This window comes from Salmo trutta, chromosome 7 (assembly GCF_901001165.1).
Source record: "Salmo trutta chromosome 7, fSalTru1.1, whole genome shotgun sequence".
NCBI lineage: Eukaryota > Metazoa > Chordata > Actinopteri > Salmoniformes > Salmonidae > Salmo > Salmo trutta.
This window is the reverse complement of record NC_042963.1, coordinates 12,961,245-12,974,834: the sequence shown is the minus strand read 5'-3', so window position 1 is coordinate 12,974,834 and position 13,590 is coordinate 12,961,245.

The following is a 13,590-nucleotide window of genomic DNA, read 5'->3' as shown; positions in this document are numbered from 1 at the left end:
ATATTCATGGACATACGAACGGTCTTCATAGCAAATGCTATCTGGCTGGGGGATACCCCTTTCTCATATCAAGTCTCACTTTGTGACCCATTCCACACATCTGTTGTTTGTCATGTAGACTATGGGGGTGTATCTTTGCTATAAAATATCTTTATATTCTTTGTGTCAGGGCCCTCAACCCAATAGTCAAGAGTGTTGATCAGCCACATTATTGCAGAGATCTCACTCTATTCACTTAGTGTGCATGTAGTGACCTTGCTCCCTTATTAATAAGTGAATAAAGATGTTTGATTAAGTATAACTCTAACTTATGTGATAAGTTTATCTCTCCTCATTTGATAATACAGAAATAACCACCACAGTCCTCCACTGAGTCCACCGTCCTCTCCACTCTAAACACCTCCACTGTCTCCAGATTCATAGACAGGTAGGCTAACTACCAGTGATGGCTGTACCACAGGGAGTGTTGTTGATTGCTCCATGACTGTGTGCATGCAGCAGTATGATCCCCGCAACTGGCCCTCTCCACAGTCACCATGAACTCTCCCAGCTCTATGCTCCCCTCGGACACAAAGGTCTTCAAACACACTGCAGTGCTGTACCTCTGCAGTCCTTACACAGATCACACACACACTCAATTCAAGTAGCTATCAAGCAAACACATCATCACATAACTAGCTAGTAGCCAGGTAAATAGGCTGTGTATAAATGGTTAGCTAGCTATCTTTTTCACAGAGACACACAATAGCAAACCCACCGGTACAGTAATATTACAGTAGCGTTAGCTAGCTAGTTTATAGGCTATGTTGTTATCTTTTTTACAGAGACGCAATATATTTTTCACAGAGACACACAAAGCCTAACTAACATTGGCTAAATAGCAAGTAGCAAGTCTACCGGCAAAGTAATGTTAGCGGTAGCTAGCTGGCTAGCTACAAATGCTAGCTAGAGAATGTAGTTCTTATACTGAATGTAAATATAAACACAACATGCAACAATTTCAAAGATTTTACTGAGTTACAGTTCATATAGGGAAATCAGTCAATTGAAATAGATTCATAGGGCCTAATCTATGGATTTTACATGACTGGGAATACAGATATGCATCTGTTGGTCACAGATACCATAACAAAAGATAGGCGCATGGATCAGAAAACCAGTTAGTATCTGATGTTCCCACCATTTTCCACATGCAGTGCGACCCATCTCCTTCATATATAGTTGATCAGGCTGTTTGTTGATTGTGGCCTGTGGAATATTATCCCACTCCTCTTCAATGGCTTGCGAAGCTGCTGGAGATACACGTCGACCCAGAGCATCCCAAACATGCTCAATGGGTGACATGTATGGTGAATAAAGCAGGCCGTGGAAGAACTGGGACGTTTTCATCTTCCAGGAATTGTGTACAGATCCTTGCAACATGGGGCCATGCATTATCATGCTAAAACAAGAGGGGATGGTGGCCAGTGAATGGTTCGACAATGGGCCTCAGGATCTTGTCACGGTATCTCTATGCATCTCTAATGTCAATTTCACCACCAGGAGCTCCCAGTCACTGTCCACAATTTCTGTGGATTACCTTGACGTTGTGACAGGACAGACCCCACGCCCACTTCTGAGGCGTCCACCTCCACCACGAAAAGCAGCATAGGATCTGGGTGTTTCAGCAATGGGCGGAGGTGGAACCCCCCTTCAGTAGGCGGAAGGCCTCATCGGCAGCAGGACTCTGCACCAACTTATGGAGACCACCTTTGAGGAGAGAGGTGAGGGGAGAGGCGATGGAGCTGAAGTTCCTAATGAAGCGGCGGTAGAAGTTGGCAAACCCCAAAACCCTTTATGGTGGTTGGAACTGGCCATGACCTGATTGCATCGACCTTCCTCTCCTCCATAACCACTCCCAGCTGGCTGATGCGATATCGCAAAAAGGAAACGGCAGCCTGATGGAACTGGTACTTCTCCGCTTTGACGTACAGATGGTTATCCAGGAGGCATCCCAGGACTACCCGGACATTTGCGATGTGCTCCTTCAAGGTGGCCAAGTAGATCAGGATGTCGTCGATATACAGTACTAGTCAAAAGTTTGGACACACATACTCATTCAAGGGTTTTTCTTCATTTGTACTATTTTCTACATTGTAGAATAATAGTGAAGACATCAAAAATAATAACAAAAATAACAAAAATAACAATATCAAAGAAATAACACATATTGTGTTAAAGGTAATAAACAAATCAAAATATATTTTATATTTGAGATTCTTCAAAGTAGCCACCCTTTGCCTTGATGACAGCTTTGCACATTCTTGGCATTCTCTCAACCAGCTTAATGATGTAGTCACCTGGAATGCATTTCAATTAACAGGTGTGCCTTGTTAAAAGTTTAATAGTGGATTTATTTTCCTTCTTAATGCTTTTGAGCCAGTCAGTTGTGTTGTGACAAGGTAGCGGTGGCATACAGAAGATAGTCCTATTTGGTAAAAAAACAAGTCCATATGATGGCAAGAACAGCTCAAATAAGCAAAGAGAAACAACAGTCCATCATTACTTTAAGACATAAAAGTCACTCAATACGCTTTGACTAGGCCATTCCAAGACATTTAAATGTTTCCCCTTAAACCACTCGAGTGTTGCTTTAGCAGTATTCTTAGAGTCATTGTCCTGCTGGAAGGTGAACCTCCGTCCCAGTCTCAAGTCTCTGGAAGACTGAAGCAGGTTTCCATCAAATAATTTTCCTGTATTTAGCACTATCCATCATTCATTCAGGTAATTGGTTGCACCAAATATTATTTAGGGGCTTCATAGCAAAGGGGGTGAATACATATGGACAAACCACTTTTCCGTTTTAATTTGTTTTTAGAAAACAAAAAAAAGTGATTTTTTTTCTTTTCACTTCACCAATTTGGACTATTTTTTGTACTATTTTTTGTCCCAGACAAATCCAAATAAAAATCAATTTAAATGACAGGTTGTAATGCAACAAAATAGGAAAAACGCCAAGGGGGATGGATACATTTGCAAGGCACTGTATGGATTATTTCATCATTTTGATGTCTTCACTATTATTCTACAATGTAGAAAATAGTAAAAATAAAGAAAATCCCTTGAATGAGTATGTGTGTCCAAACTTTTGACTGGTACTGTACACAACCAACTGACACCCACCTTTTTCATGAATGCCTGGAACACCAACGGAGCATTGGCTAATCCATAAAACATCACCAAGTACTCGTAGTGCCCAGACATTGTGCCATAGGCCATCTTCCATTCAGCCCCCTCCCGGATGCGGATCAAATCCTCAGGTCCAGCTTAGTGAAAACCCAGCGGAGCTGTTCGATGGTGGCACCAACGGGAGGTGGTAGCTTTATTTGGTGGTGATGGCATTGAGACCTCTGTAGTCAATACACGGACGTAGATCCCCACTCCTTCTTGGCCACGAAGAAGAAACCCTGTTGGAGAGCATCCTGGATGTACTCCTCCATAGCCTTGGTTTCAACCACCGACAGCAGGGTCGACGCGGTCGATGACACAGTTCCAGGGGCGATGAGGAGGGAGACAGGTGGCGCGTGTCTTTGAGAAAACCTCCCGGAGATCCTGGTAAACCTCCGGGATGTTGACCTGGAAGGCAACCACAGGACTCTCAACCGACGTGGAACCACAGGGTAAGGGAAAGCAGGTGTTCCGACATCTGGGTGCCCAGGCAGTGATCTCCATCCTCGACCAGGAGATGGTGGGGTTGTGGCGTTGGAGCCACTCGAGGCCGAGGATTACTTTGTGTACGGGTGCCTGGATGATGAGGGAAAGGCTTTCTTGGTGCACGGTGATGGTGAGTGGTGATGTGTGTGATTGTCCCAGATCCCAGTGATCGGTTATCAAGCGCCCAAATCGAAAACGGAGAGGAGAGAGGGTATGATGTTATGTTCAGGGAGGAGGCAAGGTCCTGGTCCATAAAATTCCCTGTGGTACCGGAGTCCACTAGAGCTGTAGAAACAACACGGGGGACAGCCAGCTAGTAAAATCGGTACTACAAAGGGTTTGGTGGAGAGTGATGATGATGGAATACTCACACCAACTCCAGGAGACAAATGATCACGTGGCCGTGACTTTGTAACCTGCTATATTTTTCATGTCTCTGACAACAGTGAAAATGTATTACCTTTTAATGTGTCATGAACACAACCGTCATGATATTCTCATCCGACTGTCAAACAAATCACCTCAAAAAGTAGGCCACCTGTGCATGTTTGTCAACTGCAAAGTAATTCCAGCAGTACTCAGACCCCTTCTCTTTTTTCCACATTTTGTTACTTACTAGCCTTATTGTAAAATGGATGAAATAACTTTTTTCCCTCATCAATCTACACACAATACCCCATAATGGTTTTTAGAAATACCTTATTATTTGAAACCCTTTTTAGAAATACCTTATTATTTAGTATTTGGACCCTTTGCTATGAGATTTGAAATGTAGCTCAGGTGCATCCTGTTTCTATTGATCATCCTTGAGATGTTTCTACAACTTGATTGGAGTCCACCTGTGGTCAATTCTATTGATTTGGAAAGGCACACACCTGTCTATATAAGGTCCCTCACTTGACAGTGCATGTCAGAGCAAAAACTAAGCCATGAGGTCAAAGGAATTGTCCGTAGAGCTCCAAGACAGGATTGTGTTGCGGCACAGATCTGGGGAAGGGTGGCAATTTTTTTTTAGCATTGAAGTTCCCCAAGAACACAGTGGCCTCCATCATTCTTAAATGGAAGAAGTTTGGAACCACCAAGACTCTTCCTAGAGCTGGCCGCCCAGCCAAACTGAGCAATTGGGGGAGACGGGCCTTGGTCAGAGAGGTGACCAAGAACCCGATGGTCACTCTGACAGAGCTCTAGAGTTCGCCTGTGGAGATGGAAGAACCTTTCACAAGGACAACCATCTCTGCAGCACTCCACCAATCTGGCCTTTATGGTAGAGTGCCCAGACGGAAGTCACTCCTCAGTAAAAGGCACAAGACAGCCTGCTTGGAGTTTGCCAAAAGGCACCTAAAGGACTCTCAGACCATGAGAAACAAGATTCTCTGGTCTGATGAAACCAAGATCGAACTCTTTGGCCTGAATGCCAAGCGTCACTTCTGGAGGAAACCTGGCAGCATCTCTCGGCGAAGCATGGTGGTAGAGTCAACTATAGGCCTACTGTAATTAATGTACACTTGTTCGATGGATTGGATTCACATTGGTGTCTAGCTAGCTGCCCTCAGGTATTTCCCATAATTCTTGCCAATAAAATGTCACATCTACTGTATATTACTCTGATTATTTGAGGAATACCCATTGCAAAGAGCAAATACACACACTGATTTCACGGGTTTCACAAAAAGGTCTGTCCCACCGATTTGAAGGTTCTTAGCACTTGCTTTACATTTGGGCTCATATACAGTACCGTCAATATCACAAAGAACAGTATAGGGATTTTTTAGGGAGGTAACAACTGCTACATTCATGTTTTTAATGATTTATTATGTATTTTGACGACCACATTATTGACATTTAGTGAAAACAGATTTATTGTCTAGCCACAAACAGTTGGGATCATTTGGCCACAGACACAAATTACACTCACCTGAGACTGTTTGAGACGAGATCACTGAGCTATAATAAGAACAAGTAGGTCCGGGACAAGAACGAGTGATTGGTTTCCATCGCTTTTCCTTCTGCAAGGAAGAACTATGGAAACAGCATGAATATAAATCGTTAATAACTTTGGCTTGATGGAAGAAAAAAATCGACCTCGAAGACAATTCATGGAATATTCTATGCACGGAGATAGTTGAAGTCTATATTTAAACAAGCAAATGAAAGAATGTTTCTGTGTAATTCCAACAGCGCTTTGAAATAGGAATATTTGACAAGTGTTTGAACCGCAGGTGCAGTTTTCACTTACAGTCCTGTCTTTCCTTTGATAAGCATCACCAGCTCTGAAACAGGAGACGCAAATATTGAGATTCTGTAAGAGTCTGGATGTTCAGAGAACATTTCATAATCCACATAAAGCATAGCTAAATATGCCTACTGCAAAATCCGACTCTGTGTTGTAGATAAGGTAAAAAAAGTGTAGGGAAAATGATATGTCCTAAAGTCTTCATATGCATACGTAAAATACCTTGAGGGTTTCAACCTACTGTACTGTAACATCAGTCAATTCTGTGCTGGAGAATAATGTATGGATTTGTACCTTTATTCATTACCATTGACTTATTGAGCTGTCTATTTCTCAAGGTGGCTGTGTGTGCGTGCGTGCGTGCATTGGATGCACCTAGCCAGTTGCCTTGATTGTCAGTACCATATTTCTTTCTGGTCTGATTGGTGTCACATGCCATTTGAGATGACAGTCTCATTGTGTCACTTACAGGCTGAGTGCTGCTGGTCTAGCACAACCTTGGTTGAGTCAATTCACAGGTCATCCAATCTCTGTCACTTAAACACCTCTGTCACCTCATTCACAGTCAGATGAGGTAAACATTCAATGACTTGTAATAACACGTAGGAAAAAGTTTGTCTCTGGTACATATCTGGGTACATACAATATCTGTATCAAATAACAAAGCCTTGCCAACCACTCAGGGTGTAACCTTTCTGAGTGTTTGGCAAGTGTAGGGCACTTTCTCTTTATTCACATTCTTTAAAATAATGCAAACACACATAACAAATACCTTACTGATTAATAACTATCAATGAAATTAATCTGATGTTAACCAAAATGATCAAATGCTAGTGCACTCAGATTATGCAATTGAAAAAGTACAAACTGATCCAAACTCTTCTTCTTCTCTACAACAATGTGCATCATCTCAGGATGTTTTTGTGTCTGCTGAAATCCCAAGAAACACACAATTCCCATCACAGCAGCATGTTCATTCTAGTTCTTGTGAAGAAACAGCGAGACTAATGACCGTGCTTCAGCATCAGTGATTGCCTGAAGGGACGGCAGCTCTGCTTTGATCAAACGGCCAGAGACATCATGGCAGTGTGAGCCTGTGTCCCTCACCCCCTCCCCTTGTTTGGTGCTACATGTCGATACCTCTCATCGAGAGTTCTACCACCTCAGGGTGTGTGTGTGCGCGCATGACTAAGCTAGCTATTCTCTGTAGAAGTCACGCTAGCAGAAGGTAGACGGAACACAAACGGGGATCCATCTCAAAGTTACCCTATGAGGTTGGCGTGATTATAGTGCTTTCTGGATATCTCTTAAATCCATAGATGTATGGTACAGAAAAGCATTTGTGGACATTCAACAGGTGACACCAAATGGATAAGGTGGCATTCTATGAAATTCTTTCTCAACCACCATGATGTCATCATTCAGGAAGAATCCATCATCACAATCCATAATATCTTAATCCATCATATACTTGAGCAAAATCCTTCCCAGTTTCATAATTAACCCTAACATGGCTTAATTGATAAACCATGACTTGTATCAGGGAGTAACCATTTATGGTAATTCATTATGTGCGTGTGTGTGCTTATTACTTATTGCACTACAAACAGAATGCAATTAGTGGTGGTGCTTGATGGCTCTTTGATGTTAATGAAGAGCAAGGTTTGAAGACAGAGGGGGAGTGTCATCAGACGAGCTGGGTTGCCATGGCTGGGCTGACGCAGAGCAGAGCAGGCCACACAGAGCACACTTGCGGTTATTTTGAGCACCGACCGGGCCTCTGGCTGGCAAGGTAATTTGGGAGCTCTGATCACTCAGGACAGATGTAGGGGGAGAGCTCTGGCCTCGAAGCTGCTGGGGATTGTGATGGGGTGGTGGTGCCTGCATGCGTGCAGGGGGTTGTGGAACAGGATGAGGGTTCACAGAGGATGCTAGTTAGTCCCTCCACCTCTCACCCACTGACAAGCTTCCATCTGCAGCCAATAACAGCTACATGTTGAAATCCACAGTTTGCCACTCAAGTTGTAGTATTGCAGTGTGATTGCAGAGCCTCCCCATTAAATGTGTAATATGAAAGTCATTTTCACAGCAAGTGGGACATTTTTTGTTTCCTCTACTTTTCACAAGGCAACTAGTATGTAATACACTATTATCATTAACAACAATCTTTTCTGTATGTTGTTCAATTTACCAGCTTGGCATTACAGTTCTTGATTGATGCCCATTGTAGCAAAAATAAGTATATGTAAAGTGGTGCAGTGGAGGGTTTATGCAGGTATATGGCGAATACCCCACTTATTATTTACTCACTTCTTAATCCCCACAATGCTTATCAAAGTAGTGTAGTGGAGGTATACGCCATATCAATTAATAAGGCTAATGGAACAGATCAGAATGTTTAGCTTAAAATGTTGATAAACTATCATTTTTTCACATTTTATGCGTAGCAATGTGCACACGATAGTAGGCCTATGCGCGAATGTTCCAAAATGCAATTTGTGGAAAAACAGCTCTAAAATGCGCACTGCACATGCAAGCAGTTTCAGGGACAGAGATGGAAATATCCGTTCAACATTTTAAAAGAGGGGAGAGCTAAAGATACAACAACTATCATTGGGTTGCTAATATGACTATCATAATGCATTTGGCTGCTAAATAATGAAGCAACGTTTCAAGAAAACCAATTGAACAGCAGATCGCATATGAAGAAGCCATTATAAAATAATTTCCTCCACATTTCTATGGTGGGATTGTGGCTATAGGCTACTTTGAAGCAAGGTAATACATGCCTCATAATATGAAGTAAAACGTCCAGATTTCAAACAATTAAGGAACAGGAAAAATATAGCGATGCTAATGATAGGCCTAACTGTCTTCTGGTAGATGGGAAGGCTTTCCCAAAAACCTTCTCAATTAAATGTTAACTACAGATGTCCGATCTTAACTTGATCACTCTTTTGTTGCAGAGAATTTTCTTGATGCATCAGGAAATTCAAATTAGCCTTGTGAGTGGACGAGCTCCTATCAACGGGGCCTGAAGAACTGTAATATCCCATGTTTCTTGGAAAATTGGTTGGACAAGGACATGAATAATATTCTAGCTGTTTTTTCTATACATTGGCAGGACAGAACGGCAGCGTCGGGTAAGCTCAAGGGATTGGTGTGTGTCTCTTTGTTAACAACAGCTGGTGCGCAATCTCTAATATTAAGTCTCGAGGTTCTGCTTGCCTGACTTAGAATACCTCATGATAAGCTGTAGACCATGCCATTTACCAAGAGAGTTTTCAACTATATTTTTCGTAGCTGTCTATTTACCATGACAAACCAATGCTGGCACTAAAACCACACTCAACAAGCTGTATAGGGCCATAAGCAAACAGGAAAATGTTCATCCAGAGGCATCACCCCTTGAGGCCGGAGATTTTAATGCAGGGAAACTGAATGCCGGCTTACCTCATTTTTACCAGCATGTCACCTGTAGAACTAGAGGTGAAAAGACTAGGTCACATTTACTCCACACACAGAGACGCATACAAAACTCCCTCGCCCTCCATTTGGCAAATCTGACCGTGACTCTATCCTCCTGATTCCTGCTTACAAGCAAAAACTCAAACAGGTAGTACCAGTGATGTGCTCAAAAGAGAAGTGGTTAGATGATGGCAGGGCTTGCAAACTATCACCGGTTACAAAAGGAAACCCAGACGCGAGCTGCCCAGTGACGTGAACCTACCAGACGAGCTAAATGCCTTATATGCTCACTTCGAGACAAGCGTGAGAATATCAGCTGTTCCGGACAACTGTGTGACTGTGCTCTCCGTAGCTGATGTGAGTAAGACCTTTTAACAAGTTAATATTCACAAGGCCGGAGACGGATTACCGTTAATATAAGGAATTTGAAATGATTTATACTTTTTCATTTGATACTTAAGTATATATAGAAACAAATACTTTGACTTTTACTCAAGTAGTATTTAACTGGGAACATCCACTTTTACTTGAGTAACTTTCTATTAAGTTATCTATACTTTTACTCAAGTATGACAATTGGGTACTTTTTCCACCACTGGCCGTCAGATCCTGAAAACGTTATACTGCTGCACCATTTTGAGCGTCTTGACTAGCTGTATCACTGCTTGGCATCCAACCGCAATGCGCTACAGAGGGTAGTGCGGATGGCCCAGTACATTACTGTGGCCGAGATCCCTGCCATCCAGGTCATCTATACCAGGCGGTGTCAGAGGAAGACCCTAAACATTTTGTCATAGATTCGAGCCACCCTAGTCATAGACTGTCCTCTCTGCTACTGTATAGCAAGTGGTACTGATGCACCAAGTCTAGAACCAACAGGACAATGAACATTATTAGATTTATGTAAATCCATCATGTTTATTCTTATATCATTAACACTTAGCTCTAAGTATAAGCAAGTGCAGGCAAACGAGCTGCGACGAGGTAGATTTATTCGTCCAGCACTTTCAAATTGGATACCGACAGAAATTCAGATAGTTGTTAGTTCAGATAAATTCAGCAAGATGTTGAGGCCTTAACTTAAGTCTTTAAGTCACCACACAGAGAGAGAGAGAGAGAGAGAGAGAGAGAGAGAGAGAGAGAGAGAGAGAGAGAGAGAGAGAGAGAGAAAGGGAGAAAGAGACTCGGTTAGCCTACCATTTGAAGTATTTGATTAGGTCTATGTGGTCTAAAAAGGAAGGAAAATACAATCAGGAGGATCTACTTTTATATACAATATACAGACGCACAGACAGCGCATTGCGCAAACAAAACAACCTTTGCAATATCAACTGGAATTACATGGGTCTATTACTGAACTTTTTGTTGAAAACAAATATTTGAATGGGAAAGACTGTCACTGGCAAACATGGTTACAGACCAAACAACATTAGATAGTATCTCCTCCTTGTCAAGAAAAGCACATGAGCTAATTATAATACACAAAGTAAGCAAAACAATGAAATCATTCCAACGTTGCCTAAAATTATGAATAAGATACAAATGAGATAGACCTATATAAGCAATAGGCCTATAACAATTGAGATGTTCAAACTAAGGCATAAGGGAATGATGAGCGGATAAGAGGCAATCGGTAATTTCTATTAAGACATTAATGAGCGAGCTAAGATGGATGTAGTCAATATAAGTATTTGTTCAGCACTTTTGAAATGTACAGCAACAGAATTCAGAACATGGGCCGTTCTTACAGTATTCTCCCTTTACACCAAGTCAGAACCGTAGGATAAATAAAGGGGGCATGTAAGCAGACAAAGAAAGCTCTTACAATACTCAGTGATGACATTTCTCTAAAATAGGCTATAGGCTACAAGTGCACCACCAAGTCAGAACAGTAGGCTATGTTCTGAGGGGGAAAGGGACCAAATCATGAGGTGCATGGGCTCTAACAGCTTACTACACAACGTACACTACAGTAATATTACTTTCTTAGATACAGTATACATATCTCCCTGGCATATTACATAATTTATGCAGCAGCATACAATACCTTTTTGGACTCCCTGTTGTTGTGCTGTGCTCATTTGAAAAGGAAGGTGGCCCGGCGGTCCTTATTGTGTGCAAATTTTGTCATCAAACTTTGTCATCAAAGTCTGGCATTCTCTGGATGTATGGTGCTTTCATGACAACTGGGAACTCTGGGGAAAAAAAGGTGGAATCATGATGTCAGTGATCTTCAGGTCGGAGCTCTAGAAAGAGGCCTGAGTTCCCGACTTGGAATTCTGAGTTGGATGACCGTTCAAAATGTATTTGCCCAGTCGGAGCTCCCAGTTGTCTTGATCTCACTGAAGTCTGAGATTTCCCAGTTCTGAGTTTCCAGTTGTTTTGAATGCTGCAGAAGTCATGCTCGATTGACAGCATGGCCAATGTATGCAACCTTTTCTGGCCCATGGTGTAAATGTTTATCATTTTAAGCTTGGAAAAGAGACCTTTCAGACAGATGTTTTACATTCTTATACCCAGACATGGGCCACACACCGGAATAGCAGGTAAATTAAAAGAAAAAAAATCCTAATGTAGGCTAAATGCATTGGATACAAAACAAATACTGGCACGTGATGAAGGATAACATGTCCAAAATAATTATATAAATGCATATCAAACAGGAATATACAGTACCAGTCAAAGGTTTTTACTATTTTCTACCTTGTAGAATAACAGATACAGTGGCACTGGTGAGTAATGATGGTGCTCTGGGGAGACAGACTAGACTTCATTGATCCATGCCGTGACACATAATTATTATTATTCATTTTTTTATCCTGATAGCCATCAGTCATCTCCAGGCGGTAAGGGTGAGTGTGGCACAACGAGCGACGTGAAAGAGGCTCCTTCACCATGGTGATTTAAAGTACCAGTCAAAAGTTTGGACACATCTACTTATTCCAGGTTTTTCTTTATTTTAAAAATATTTTCTACATTGTAGACATCAAAACTATGAAATAGCACATATGGAATCATGTAGTACCCAAAGAAGTGTTAAACAAATCCAAATATATTTTATAGTAGCCACCCTTTGCCTTGATGACAGCTTTGCACACTCTTGGCATTCTCTCAACCAGCTTCATGAGATAGTCACCTGGAATGCATTTCAATTAACAGGTATCATGACTCTCCTGTGAAGATCTGAAGGATCAGGTTACAGTGGGTCCGCTCTACAACGCCCTCTCTCCCACAGATGGGGAGAGTTGGAGTAGGCCATTTTATGGTTGTCGTAAAATACTCTACTTCTGGACTCGGTAGTATTGAGATTGGAATGTGACTGTGGAACACAGAGAGACACTTGGCAAAATTTTTACTTCGAAAGGTTGAATAATTGAACAATATTTCTGCATCCCAAACAGTTGGAGTGGTCCGTGGACACTTAAGGAACAGTCATGTCGAGTTTGTTTAATTTGGTGACCTCATGAAGGACAGGAGACACACATTGCTGTGTATTTGTTTGTATACACTTCTCAATTATGGGGTTTGCATCTGAATGTTATATGAAATACATGATTAAGCATAAGAATACTTTTGGAAAGATAACAATGTGATGTTAGCCTTCTAAATGAGAGAATGGTTTTTCATGTAAAGTTCTAACTAGTCAGTGACCACACCCATGTGAGCACAGACATTACGTCGGTATCATGGAACGCCCTGATTGCTACTGTATATATATATATATATATATATATATATATATATATATATAGATATATATATAATATATATACTTCAGCAAATATACTAATTAATCAAATTAACTAATATAATAGTAACCAGTGACTGTATTACAAAAGCTACCACAATACACAGTGAAGGTAGAGAGTTACAATAATCTGGCAGCAGTACAGCAACTGCTAAATCATTTCTGGTGAGCCTAGTTATGACCACAGGGCTGGAGCACATGAAACATGCACGAATGACCATAATTTAGTAAACCATGCTCACGACACACAGTGGCAGCCAGGTTGAGTTTGTAAACTAGTTAGCTTGTAGCGTGCTAGTAATAACAGGGGAGAGGGATGCCTGGGGAAGGCAGTCCAAATCTCACGTCGTCTCACTAGGCTAACAACCGTCCTAGATGGATGGGGACACTATGAGACTTTCTTGGGAAAGTGACCCGTTCAAGTTTTAAATAGTCGAAGGACGACTAA